We start from the raw sequence: 12,130 nt of genomic DNA, 5'->3' as shown, positions 1-12,130 counted from the left end.
CTTAACGCATTTCTGCTGTCTGAACGCGCAAGCATGAGCACAATTCAACTTCAGAGCAGTGAACGCTTTGCCCAGCTACAATGAAGCTCGGCAGCAGTTAATAAAAAACAATGAAAGGATCAGCTCTAGCTTCCTGAGAAGAATTTCAGCACATGTGAGAAGGCCATCCTCGAAGTCCCAACTGTATTACTGTGCAAAGCACACACTACTTACACACCAAACTGCGTAATCTGTAAATCACTAAGCACAGCAAAAATGATCTCACACAAAAGCCACAAGAAAAACCAAGTCTATGTTATAAATTCTCAAACAGTATCACAGATGCTATGTGCAAATTTTTAAGTAAAACCAAAATACCCTGTACTGTCAAAGCTTTAATACTTTTCTCCAATTTCTCAAAAACCTTATATTTGAATCAGAAAATGTAGATAAAAATAAAAATCTATCTTGCTAACTCCAACCTCCCGGATTTGCATAAAAGATACAGTGCTTCAAAAATATCCTATAAATTCCTCTCCCCTCCCTTCTCTGTCTCCTCTCCTCCTCCCCTCTTCCCCACATACCTCTGAATTCTCAGTACACAAATATAAGTCTAAGTTCACAGACACACAGAAATCCCCCGAGAAGGCTACAAATTCATTGGTTTCAACCATATAGACATATGGACCAGAGAATTCAAAACAAGCATTATCATTGCTTCTGCCACATAATGGCTTCAACAGCAAGACTGCACAATGCCCAATGAATATTTAATACCTGAGCTTCACATCCCATTTATCACACAGCAGCCCTTCTCAAAGTGAAGCCACAGTAACTAAGGAGAAGGGAAGGGGGCATACAGGTTAGCACTGCTAAGTTTGTTTATTAAAGGGATTCCCCACCAGCAATCCATTCCCTTTTGTTGTGTTACCAACTCTCCTATTTTTTCCTTCTTTCCTATTTAGTATGGTTATGTTTTTTTGAATATATGCTTTTTTTAACTTTTATTAATTACACTTTATTCACTTTCTATCCCCCCCATAAACCCCTCCCTCCTCACCTCCTAATCCCACCTTCCTCCCCCTTCTTCATGAATGCCCCTCCCCAAGTCCGCTGATAGAGGAGGTCCTCCTCTCCTTCCTTCTGATCTTATCAGGAGTGGCTGCACTGTCATCTTCTGTGGCCTGATAAGGCTGCTCCCCCCTCAGGGGGAGGTGATCAAAGAGCAGGCCAATCAGTTCATGTCAGAGGCAGTCCCTGTTCCCATTACTATGGAACCCACTTGGACACTGAACTGCCATGGGCTACATCTGTGCAGGGGTTCTAGGTTATCTCCATGCATGGTACTTGGTTGGAGTGTGAGTCTCTGGAAAGACCCCTGTGTTCAAATTTTCTGGTTCTGTTGCTCTCCTTGTGGAGTTCCTGTCCTCTCCAGATCTTATGGTTATATTTTTAACATCATAAAGAAAAAAAAAAAAAAAAAAAAAAAAAAAAACGGATCCCAGACAGAATCAGAGGCAGTTCCTTTGCCTTTTAAGATAGAGAGTTAATGATTTATTTGTTTTCCCATTTTTCAACTGAGGTACATGATGAAGCCACAAGCTTAAAAAATAAAATAATATTTTGCTTTCTCTGCCACCATGGCTCCTCTGTAAAAATGTATAGCTTTAGGATTCAGGTCAAAGTTTTTAGCTCCTCTGAGAAAAAGCCTCAGCATGTGCATATATATCCACTCATAACACCATCACCATCTGGTGTTAACTTTGAGAGAACAGCACTGCAAACTTATGACAGCAGGAAATACTATAGAGAAAGGCCAGAACAAGGCAACCACCTCAACTACTTGATAGCTTTAGTGCATGGTTGTATTGGTACATTAAAGTTCAAGGGTTGCAAATATACCTCAGTGGTAGACAGCTGCCTAGCACAAGGAAGGCCCTACGTTGGGTCCCCAGCTGGGAGGTGAGTAGGACGTGGGAGTGAGTGGAAAGCTGACATGTTCAGATAGGTCAAAGTACCTCAAACCAAAACTGTGGCCTTTTAGTAAATCCCTTTGAAGACTGGATAGAAACAAACAAACCAAACTCCATCCCTTCCTACCCCCTTACCCCATTTCCTAGGGCAGTTTTGAACAGGTAATAGGTATTAAGTACCTCACAGTTCTCTTCTGGAAAAAGAAGTTGAACAGTAAGTAACCAACTTTCTCTTTCAGAATCCACTAAGCAGGTACTTTACCCCTGAGCAACATGCCTAGTCTGAAAAGTTTGCTCTCTTCCAATATTCTTCCTTCCTTAGCAATGAAGGGATGTATTCATTATCCTCTCAATAAGCACCACGTTTATTGAAAAGAATATAGAATTCATTTTTCCATAATTTTCAGTTGCCTTACCCCACCCCACTGCATTAGTTTTGACTTGAAATGAAAATCATCACCACAACCCACATCCAGAGCATTTGAAAACTTCTTTAAATGATCATAACATTTGGTAAAGACTAAGGGCTTCTGTTCTAGAAGAATATCATGCTAACTATACAAGGATAAGTAAGCATAGAAGGTACAAAACACAAGGATATTAACACACACACACACACACACACACACACGCACACACACACAGAGTGGGCCAAAAAAAAATATATCAAAATGGTACCAATTTTTCCTCTAAATCAGTGGTTCTCAACTTGTAGGTCTAGACCTATTTCACAGGGGTCAGGTAAGACCATCAGGAAACACAGATATTTACACTATGGATTCATAACAGTAACAAAATTACAGTTACAAAGTAGCAACAAAAATAATTTGTGGTTGGGAGTCACCACAACATGAGTGTGGTGGTTGAATGAAAATGGCCCCAAATGGCCCTGTAAGCTCATAGGAAGTAGCACTATTAGGAGGTGTGGCCTTGTTGGAGTAGGTGTGGCCTTGCTGGAGGAAGTTAGAGGAGGACTTTGAGGTTTCAGAAGCTCATGACAGGCCTAGTGGCTGTCTTTTCTTGCTGCCTTCAGATTCAGATGTAGAACTCTCAACTACCTCTCCAGCACCATGTATGCCTGCATAACATGCTTCCCGCTATGATGATGTTGGACTGAACCTCTAAACGGTAAGCCAGCCCCAATTAAATTCTTTCCTTTATAAGAGGAAAGAATTTAAGATTGCCATGGTCAATGTATCTTCACACTAATAAAACCAAAACTAAGACAATGAGGAACTATATATTAAAGGGTCGCAGCATTAGCAAGGTTGAGGACCATAGCTGTAAATAGTAGCATTATAAAGAAATTATAAAGAAACATTATTCTTTTTGCTATATTTTTACAGTAAATGTAATCTACTATTTGGCTATTATTTCTTTTGAAAGAGGGAAACACCTTTTATTTTTAAAAATTCATCATCTTATTAAGAAATATGTGTGCACAATCTCACCCAGCACTAGATTCTGCGTGCTACAATACGCACCTCCCACTAGTGCCAATAGTGTCACTACTGTCACAGAGTAACTAACAGCTTCATTTACTTACTTACTTCATTTTGGACTTGAGGCCTGCTCCACAGGAATAAATTTCATGCCTAATACTGCAACTCTGATCAAGCTCATGGCTGACAGGCCATACACCCCAAGGTAAAACTTGCTATTGTTATTTTGTTAAATGGTCAAGCTATCAAACTGCCTTCTAAATACTTGTTTATATCCATAGACTTAGGCTACATTGACCCTTCCTTAGAGAAGCTTCTTGCTGAAGTAGGCAGCTGTCAGTGGAGAGATAAATATCTGGCCAAAATGCTAAGAATAAGAAAATGAGTGTTCACCTCTAAATGGAGCATGTGTGTTATGCTCCCCTACCCAAGGCCCAGGCACATCATAGAAGAGGAAGCAGAAAGAATGTAAGAGGTGGAGGACAATGAGGAGTACTATAAAATGCTGTCTTCTGGACATGAAATGATTATCATACCCATGAAGTCACGGTAGCTATGGTTTACCTGCACAAGACTTGTACAAGATCAAGTCTGCAAAAATCCCAGTACATATGGGTTATGATCTTTCGGCATCATGCCTTACTGAAAAGCTAATTAACGGCAGTTGATAACTGCTGAGGGAGATTATTCTTTTTTGAGATGTAGCCAAAAACCATGCTTTTATGGATGACCTCCCACCCATGCACATATCGGAAGCACTAACTAGACTTAATGATTAAAAAAGACAAAGTTGGGAGGAAACGTGTTGGGGAGTGGGGAGACATTGTAGGAGCTGGGATGGGGGAAGGAATGGGTAGTAATAACAACACAATAATAATAATTATCTGTCTGTGTTAAAAATCTGCGACTTTGAAGACAGAAAGCATGTTATGGTTGCTCTTGCAACAGGCTAACTGCAGAAGCTGTGAGCTGCTGGTTTCTGCAACTCTTACCTGCTATCCAGAAATTCTAATCTTCTTCCTACATTTGTACATTGGTTATAGACCATCATCCCCCAAACCAATAACTTTTTGGTAAACCCCAAAATGTTGACGTACTTTTTCTCACCAGCATATCCCAAGAATGAGACAAGAAGGGAGAGATGCAATGACTGGAAACAAAATCACTGTCTACTCTGCCCACATCAGACAAACCAACTTTATCCATCTACTTTTTTTTTTGCTTTTGTTTTTGTGTTTTTTATTAATTTATGTTTTTTATTAATTACAATTTATTTACTTTGTAACCCAGCTGTAGTCCCCTCCCTCCCTCTTTTCCTCCCATGCTGCTCACCCAGTCCACTGATAGGGGAGGTCCTCCTCTCCTTCCATCTGACCCAAGCTTATCAGGTCTCATGAGGACTGGCTGCATTGTCTTCCTTTGTGGCCTGGTAAGGCTGTTCCCCCCTCAGGGGGAGGTGGTCAAAGAGCTAGCCACTGAGTTCATGTCAGAGATGGTCCCTGTTCCTCTTACTAGGGAATTTGGAGACTGAGGTACCATGGGCTAGTTCTGTGCAGGGGCTCTAGGTTATCTCCACGTATGGTCCTTGGTTGTAGTATTAGTCTCAGAAAAGAACCCTGGGCCCAGATTTTTTTGGTTCTGTTGCTCTCCTGGTGGAGCTCCTGTCCCCTCCAGATCTTCCTATCTCCCCTTCTTTTATAAGATTCCCTGCACTCTGCCCAAAGTTTGGCAATGAGTCTCAACATCTGTCTTAATATCTTGCTGGGTAGAGCCTTTCAGAGGCCCTCTGTGGTAGGCCCCTGTCCTGTTCCCTGTTTTCTCCCTCTTCTGATGTCCAACCCATTTGCCTCATCCATCTACTATTTTCAGATGAAAATACTAGGCAAAAACATTGCAAGTGAAAGGATCAATATCAGAAGGTGATTTAATAGTGAATGGTAGAAAAAAAATTAGACAAAGAAAAGAATTTTTTTCCTAACACTTCTCATTCATCAAAAGAAAAACAGAAAAAGAAAAAAAAATGGAAAAAAAACAAAACAAAACACTGGAGTTGGTCTCTTATGTTACTCCTCTTGTTCATTTAGTAAAAATCATAAACAAATTTTTACTGGGGCATCTTGTTTGCCCCTATGTATGAATAAGTCCAAAAAACTCAGCGTATTACTAAAGAGAAACAATAATTCTGTATGCACAGCAAACAATACTGTAAGTAATTCAAACCAACAGCACAGGATCTTAAGGAATTATAAAATTAACTTCATAGTCCCACTCTTCTTTTTGTTAATATGTACCTTGAAAAGATTTTTCTAGGGCTGGAGAGATAGCTCAGAGGTTAAGAACACTGGCTATTCTTCCAAAAGTCCTGAGTTCAATTCCCAGCAACCACCTGGTGGCTCACAACCATCTATAGTGAGATCTGGTGCCCTCTTCTGGCAGGCAGGAATATATGCAAGCAGAACACTGTATAAATAATAATAAATAAAAAAAGATTTTTCTAAGTAATAAAAATGCCATGTTCTGTGTAGAAAAATAAAAATAAATCAAGAAACAACCTCTCATGCCTGCCACATAGAATAAACATTATTTAACAATTGAACTAGGTCCTTGTTGCTATTGTGTTTACAAAAATGTGATCGTGTACACATACTCCTTCTAAACATTTCATCAACACCATCTTTAGGCAATGACATGGACAAGGACGCTGCACTGTGCTCCGCACAGAAACTCTTTTGATCTTACGAGTAACAACCCAGCATCTTTTACCCTTGGCAGCAGTTCAGATAGTTGGTTAGTTTTTGTTTGTTTTTCCACCAATTTTCAAAACAATATTTTTACTTTCTTGGAAATGGACTTTACAATAAAGCTAGCGTCATATTTCCCCAAAGGAGAAAAATGTGAGGGGCTATATTTCTTATGACAAAAAAAATATGCTATAAATACTCAAGATGACAAATGACCCACAAATTTTTAAAAAAGGACTATATAAAATCAAATTATAAACCCATTTCTAAAGATTTATTTATTTATAATTTATACAGTATTCTGCCTGCAAGAGGGCACCAGATCTCATTATATATGGTTGTGAGCTACCATGTGGTAGCTGGGAATTAAACTCAAGACCTTTGGAAGAACAGTTCTCTTTAACCTCTGAGCCATCTCTCCAGCCCCCAATAAACCCATTTCTAAATAATACCTTCTTTTGAGTTAGCAAATTAGTAGGCATACTTTATCACTCCACTGAATTTTTAGAGGAAAGACATGCCATTCTGTCCTAAAATTTCAAAAATCAATCTCTATAAACTTGACATATGAAATACAACACGGTAGTTATTAAAAAAAAACTATACACTATTTTCTCTACATATTTTCTTTATTTTAATCCACTTAAAAATGAAGGCTGGGGACCGAAGTGATGGCTCAGCGGTTAAGTATGCATACTAGCCCTGCAGAAAACCAGAGTTCAGTTCTTGGTGGTCATACCATGTGACTCAAAAGCACCTGTAACTCTACCCCCAGAGGATCCCATGCCTTCATACACACACACACACACACACACACACACAAACACACGCATCCTGAGGACCTCGCTGCATAGTGGTAGCATGTTTGCCTAGCATTAAACAGAACTTAGAAATAAAAAAAAAAACCACAAAACATTATGAAAAGTTTACCAAGGTTTTCAGAGATTTTTCATTCACAGAAGAAAAACAAAGTAAAAAAAAAAAAAAAAAAGAGGAAAATGAAAGTAAAATATTTTGAAACTGCTGGATATGAAAGGAGTCATAAAATATGTGTTTAAATGGTGACAATAATATCCTTCTCTTACATAAGCTCAGAACAGGCAACAGCAACTGTGTATAAACAGAAGCACTTGTTTAAATAGCACCTAAAACCAATCTTTAAAAATATTTTATCCAAAGGAAATACATGGCCAGACATAGTGGTACACATCTGTACTGCCAGAACCTGAGATGCTGAATAAAGACACAGGGTTTCAGGGCCAGTTTCAATTATTTGTCTCAGAAAAATTAATTTTGATTATGAAAAGCAAAGGACGTATCAAATCTGTGGCTCAGTGGGAAAGGCCTTAAATATGTTTAACTTCACAAGCAGGAAATAAAAATATTTCCCAACTTATCTCCACAACACTGAAAATATATAAAGCTACTGACCACACACACAGAAGCAGCGGACTTTAAAGGAGACTAACTCGTTTATACAGGGTGTGTAACCTAACACGTAGGTGAGCCGCACACCGCACTACACAGCAACGGTCAGCCTCGTCCTGCTCTCCCAACAGCAACAGGCATGAAATGCCCAACGTCAAAGTACTCACTGAATTGCCATGAAAATGACTGCGGCAAGCAGAAGACGACATATTTACCTACTCCTGTTGAAAGGCAGTGCCAATTAAATTAGGGCATACATGGTACAGTGTAGCTGGACAAAATCTAATTTCCAAATTAATAAATTGAGCTTCTGAAGGTCTGTCTTTGCATAGAAATGAACTTTTCTTTTGAGCTTTCTAAACTAAATAAAAATGAACACAACTCGAACATAAAAGAAAAAAAAAACATTTTGTAGCCATAGTAAGAAAATTTAACTACAAATTCATTTTCAAAATCAACAACTCAAGAAACTCATTCAGGAAATCTGACACTACTATAGAATGTCAGAGCTATCAAATAAACATCAGCATTTTTTTTTTTTTTTGTAGTTTGTTACCACAAAAAGATATTTCTTTCAAAAAGCATTTAGGTGAATGTTTATAGACTTAAAATTAGTAATTCAGTGAACATCACAGTTCAGATCAAATCTTCACATACACACACACACACACAAAGCATGTTACTATAACCATTGTTTTGATAAACACTGAAAGTATGTGAATATACATGGTATACACATATATTCTAACAGTCAAAGGCATCTGTCATTTCCCTAATATGAAATCTATCATCAACTTTGCACACTAAGACAACAGAGAAATAAGATAACCACAGCATCCTTGACAGATAACAGATTAGGCAAAGACTTTTGTATATTCTCCAGTCTTCCTCCCTTTCCAAAACCTGTGTCAACTCTTCCTTTACTATATAGCATATGTTATCTCTCCTCTAACCACTCACTACAAAATGACCCATGTCCCACAGAAACATGAAATCTCTATAAATACACACAGTATGTTTCATAGTCAATCTTAGAAGTCCAAAAGGTAACGTCCAAGCTCAAATCCATTTTTCAATAATCACTTCAGAAGGAAAGATCTTTTTCAGAAGGCAAAAAAGACAGTACTAAAAACTTCAGTACAGTCTAGCCTAAGGAACAAACACTAGCTGTAAGGGTGCAGGCAAGTTAACCTCAGAGTCCTCTATAAAGATGGTTTTATCTGAGCCACTGTAACTGACCAGAAAACAGGGACACTTTTCAAAAAGCTAGGAGACATCAACACCTCTAAGGATTATTAATAATTATGAAACTAATTACAATAACAATCATAGAACTGTAGCTTTAAATCCATATATAAAATCCCAGATGTACTGCGAATGAGGTTGTATAAAATATGTACTATTTTCAACAGTATCAGATCATCTGCAAATCAGGAATGGTTTCTTTAACACAGTAGGGCCACAAATGATACTTCCCACTCTCAAACAATATTTATTTTAGAACTGTTGTCATACTCTTGTGATGTAGAAGGAAGTTAAAGAAGATAAAGAAAGTAGATAACTTTTGATGGCGGTATTAATTTTTTTAAAGAAGGACGGAGACTGGAGAGGTGGTTCAGAGGCAAGGGCCCTTTACTTGTGGTGGCCTCCACTGGCTCAATACTTAGTCACTAGAGAATGGCACTATTTAAGGATTAGGAGGTGTGGACTTGTTGGAAGTGTGTCGCTGGGGGTGGGCTTTGAGGTTTCAAAAAGCCCACTGCAAACCCAGAGTCTCTCTCTCTTCCTGCTGCTTGTGGACCCAGCTGTAGAACAGCATGCTGCCATGCTCCCAGCTGTAAGAACAGACTAAATCTCTGAAACTGTAAGCAACCCCCAATTAAATGCTCTCCTTTGAAAGAGTTGCCGTGGTCACGGTGTCTCTTCACAGCAATGGAACACTATGACACTGCTCTTCCAGAGGACCAGAGCATAGTTTCCTATACCTATACTGAGCAGCTCACATTGCCTATAATTCCAGTTCCAGAGGATATGACACCCCTCCTGGCTTCCATGGGCACCCATGCACATGAGCACATATAGACACACAGACAGACAGACAGACAGACAGACAGACACACACACACACACACACACACACAGAGGTTATAAAATACATCTTAAAAATGAAAGTAAAAAGTATGAGTGGGTTGAGAGCACAGTGGTCCACACTAATCCCAGCAGTCAGGAGGCTCTCAACAGATTGGAGGTTAGCCTGATCTACATAGTAAGTTCCAGGCTGCCCAGTTATGCAGCAAGTCTCCCTCAAACAAACAAAAAAGTGCAAAGTGAGACACCACGGGGCATTTACTTAAAGGAAATTTGTAAACCATCTCTTCGAATCAACCTGATTCTACTAACGCTGAGCTTTCCCTAATCTTACCCTGTCTCTGGACGGCAGTTCACACACGCTCCCACTACTTGTGTTCATGAGGTCAGAGCTGAAGATCTGCGCGTGGCCCTGCTGGCCTCCCTGAGTATAGGCCCTTGCTTCTACAGACACTTGCTCCCTTCTTTCTATGAACAGTCCCACAGATATTCTAGTGTAATATCTGTCTTCCCTTCTAGTTCTGTGCTCTAAAAGGCCAGGTTTATGTTTCTTGTTCTCAGCTCTATTCTAAAGATCAACACAGCAGCGATGTAATGCAGATGCTCATTACACACACTAAAAGAAAAACATAATCTTTATTTACACAAATTTCTAATTCTCTTCCTTAAAGTCTGTTAAGAATTTAAAACTCATGACTTAAAATATTTAAAAACTCATGACTTAAAATATTTAAAGAAACTAAGTTATAGTATAATGTGCCTTTACACATTTGAATTGCTTATTTTTATAACACCCAACTGAATTTTCTAGGTTTTGCTATACCTTGTAATTATTAAAGTTTTACCAGTTGTACCTACACATGACCAAGTACCTGATAGTCATATTAAAATAACTTTCTAAATCTTACTTGTAAATCAGAGTCTTCATGTTTATTTACTCAATTTTCAGCTGAGGAAAATTCAAAGGGATAAAGAGACATGAGGTTATGAGAAAGACTAATTGTCAGTGATGCAATCTCAATGTACAGATAAATCTCTATAACTGTTTTATTTATTTATAATTAAGGCAATTATATTGAACATAACTATACCATAGACCATCAGAGAATTTGTTCAATAGTATCCTGAGATTGTAGTCAAAATAATGCAATACAGCAATTCTACTAGGAGGAATCTAAATAAAAGCCAAATACTGTCTCTTTACAAGGTCACCTCATGTTCTACACTCACGTTCTTGTTACACTTTTCCTATCTTTGTAATAAATGCAAAATAGACAGTAAAGTAGAATAAATTGTTTCCTTTTGCAAGAAATGTGACTCCTATTTAATCAGCTAAAGAAATGACAGATGTTACTGCTGAAGAGCTAAATGAGGCGGCAATCTACAGACCACCAACCAGTTCCTCCTCTTCCTCCTGACAGATGTCCCGAGACAGGGGCATTACAGAAATGTGCAGATCTAATCCAGAAGACCTCACACACAACAGAAAGAGCACAGAAAGCTATCACTAAGGATAACACATGGGATCTGCTACTGTAAGCTCACACAAAACGTCATCCATACACACATACTTGATTTTGACCAGTCATACACAAGCATCTCCTGACCCTGTATTTACTAGACCATAACAAGGATAACCAGGGAAGACCTCAAACAAGACTAACACATCAGTCCCATTTTCATTCCATTCTTAAAGACATCACAGCTTCAAATGTCCCATAATTTGATAGTAATCTCAGCAAGTATTAAGTATCTGACCATAATCTTTTATATTTTCTTAACAATTAATACCTAAATGCATTCTTCCTGTGAAAAGAAAATAACCTGGTGCAACTGCAGTGTTGGAGGCTGATCTGATGCTTATATTTTGATGCCAATTACTGGCCCTCAAAATCCAGTTACTGCCTGGATACACCTATCCTTGTGTAAACTTATCTGATTGGATGATTGAACAGCCTGTACCTGGGCAGGGCAGAACTGGGTAGGCATAGACAGGAAAATCATAGGAAACAGATGGACAGGAAGAGAGGAGGAAGGAGTTACCTACGATGGGTTAGCATGGAGAATGAACCACGTGGGCTAAGAGGACGGACTCTGAGGATGGCGTGGTTGGAGAAAACACCAAGATAAAAATATAAGCAAGTATTTATAAGCTTATGGATGAAGGTAGCCCAGATAGGAATGGCTAAGGCAGATGGCATTGGATGGGGTTGGGAGGTGGATAGAGAGCTTACGGAAACAGTATAGTATCTGCCCAGCCCAAGGTGAATAGGCAAGTATACAAAGGTGGCTGTGTCTTATTTGACTATGATAGTGGGTTAAAGAATACCTCTGTAATAATTATAGGACTAATAATAAATAACATTATATAGCCCAACACCATTTTTTTTTTAATTTACAACACTGCAGAGTTCATGAATCAATAATAACCCATTAGAGCACTGGTTGTCAACTTTCCTACTGCTGAGACCCTTTAATA

The 12,130-nt window shown here is 38.7% G+C and overlaps 1 protein-coding gene across 3 annotated transcripts in view; it reads right to left on the bottom strand.

The window, feature by feature from the left end:
* Usp6nl (USP6 N-terminal like) overlaps positions 1-12,130 on the bottom strand; it is a 130,960-nt gene that overhangs the window by 99,241 nt on the left and 19,589 nt on the right. The window lies entirely within an intron of this gene.

This window comes from Meriones unguiculatus, chromosome 19 (genome assembly GCF_030254825.1).
Source record: "Meriones unguiculatus strain TT.TT164.6M chromosome 19, Bangor_MerUng_6.1, whole genome shotgun sequence".
In the NCBI taxonomy this organism is placed as follows: Eukaryota; Metazoa; Chordata; class Mammalia; order Rodentia; family Muridae; genus Meriones; species Meriones unguiculatus.
The sequence above is the reverse complement of the archived record's forward strand: the minus strand, read 5'-3'. Positions and strand labels throughout refer to the sequence as shown.